The 1,817-nt window shown below is 44.4% G+C and overlaps 1 pseudogene; it reads right to left on the bottom strand.

Moving 5' to 3' along the window:
* Positions 1 to 246: 246 nt before the first annotated feature.
* On the bottom strand, positions 247 to 1,195 carry LOC132440220 (mesoderm-specific transcript homolog protein pseudogene; annotated as a pseudogene).
* Between the last annotated feature and the right edge of the window lie 622 nt (positions 1,196 to 1,817).

Below are 1,817 nucleotides of genomic sequence, written 5' to 3' on the forward strand. Positions count from 1 at the left end.
CACAAAGACAAAGGCAAGTCCATACACTTGATCAGATGTCAAAGGAATGGGAGGTGGACTATTAGGTCACCCTTAGAGCTTCTGCTGGCTTTTTACTATATGCTGTTCATCAGTGTGAGTCAGGTGGACTTTTGTGAGAGAATAGTGTTTGGTGGCCAGGACCTCTTTTGGGCATTTCTTGCTAAGTGGAATACACAACAGATAAGGGAATAGGGGAAATAATACAGGAAAGCTACTCTTTCCAGCTCAGAAGGAGTTGATGAAGCCCATATATGCATTCAAGAAGCCCATGGGATCCTCTAGCTGTGGACCGCGGCAGCGTTTTCCTGTACAGCTCCAAAAACTCTGGATAGGGATTCACTGGATCCAGTGGCCCATAGATAAAATGAATGGGAATAGATACAGAGGCAAGAGCTCCCACCCAGCGACTTCTAAACTTTTTCCTTTGATTGATGTACTGCAAGAGACTGTCAATAACCAAGTTCCCGTCATTGTTGCGTATCCCTGACCACATGTCCCACAGTTCAGTCTCAGAGGGTCGGGGGTATGGCCCAAAGACCGGGGTGAGACCTTGAGAGAATACGAAGAAGTTCATCAGTCCCGTGAGGATGGGTGACAGCATGTCTCCATCTTTGAGAAGCTTTTGGAGAAGGAGAGGATGGTGAGTCTCAGGAAATATACCTCCATTCGACAGACAGAGACTCTTGATGGTAAGCTGACCAGATCGATTCTGCTTGAACCTATAGAGCAGCTCCTGAGCAACAATATCCCCATAGTCATGAGACAACAGTTTGATCCTACGGTTCTGGAGGCCCAGATGCCGCAAAAGAGCTTCCACGATGCTGGCCTGCTCGAATATGGAATAGTGATGTGGTCTCGGTTTGTCACTGAAGCCAAAGCCTAGGAAATCAAGGGCAATCACTCGATGAAACCTGAGGGTCAGACCTTCGCAAATCTTGTACCAGTCATAGCTGGACGTTGGAAAGCCGTGTAAAAGCACAACTATCTCTGGACTTCCAACCACACCCACAGAGTCTTGGTAGAAGATATGCAGTCCCTTGTAGGTAAAAATAAATTTTCCTGATGACTTCCATGAGTGAAGAGCAGAAGAAAGCTGGGGGGACGGGGGGATGTGCAGATAGGCTGCAAGCAGGGGCACAGCCAACAGCCCCACCTGGACCCACCACTCCTTCATCCTGATTCAGGTAAGGCCTGGTCTACAAGACTCCATGTTTGGGGACCCTGTTGCACATGCACTTCCTGTGGCCAGAGCTTCTCCGCCTCTACGGCCATACCACCCTGAATGCACCTGAGCTCGTCTGATCTCGGAAGATAAGCAGGGTCGGGCCTGGTTAGTACTTGGATGGGAATTTTTTTTTATTTTTTATGATGAATAATTAATAGATATGATTATTTTAATAATGTTATAATAATGAGTATAATAGCTAATGTGTACTAATATAATTAATATAATAGTTAATATTTGTTAATATAATACATACAATAGCTAATATTTATTGAGTACTGACTTTGTGCTAGGTACCATGTTAAGTACATATATATATATATATTTTTTTAACATCTTTATTGGAGTATAATTGCTTTACAAAGGTGTGTTAGTTTGTTTTATAACAAACTGAATCAACTTTTGGGGAAATTTTAAATCCACAAGAGACAGCCAGAGAGGTATCAAACAGTTAAGGTTTTTCTTTTTTTGGGGGGGTGCCTTGTTGCGCCATGCGGGATCTTAGTCCCCCACCAGGAATCGAACCCGCGTCCCCTGCAGTGGAAGGACAGAATCTTAACCACTGGACTTC

The sequence above is a fragment of the Delphinus delphis genome, chromosome 17 (genome assembly GCF_949987515.2).
Source record: "Delphinus delphis chromosome 17, mDelDel1.2, whole genome shotgun sequence".
In the NCBI taxonomy this organism is placed as follows: Eukaryota; Metazoa; Chordata; class Mammalia; order Artiodactyla; family Delphinidae; genus Delphinus; species Delphinus delphis.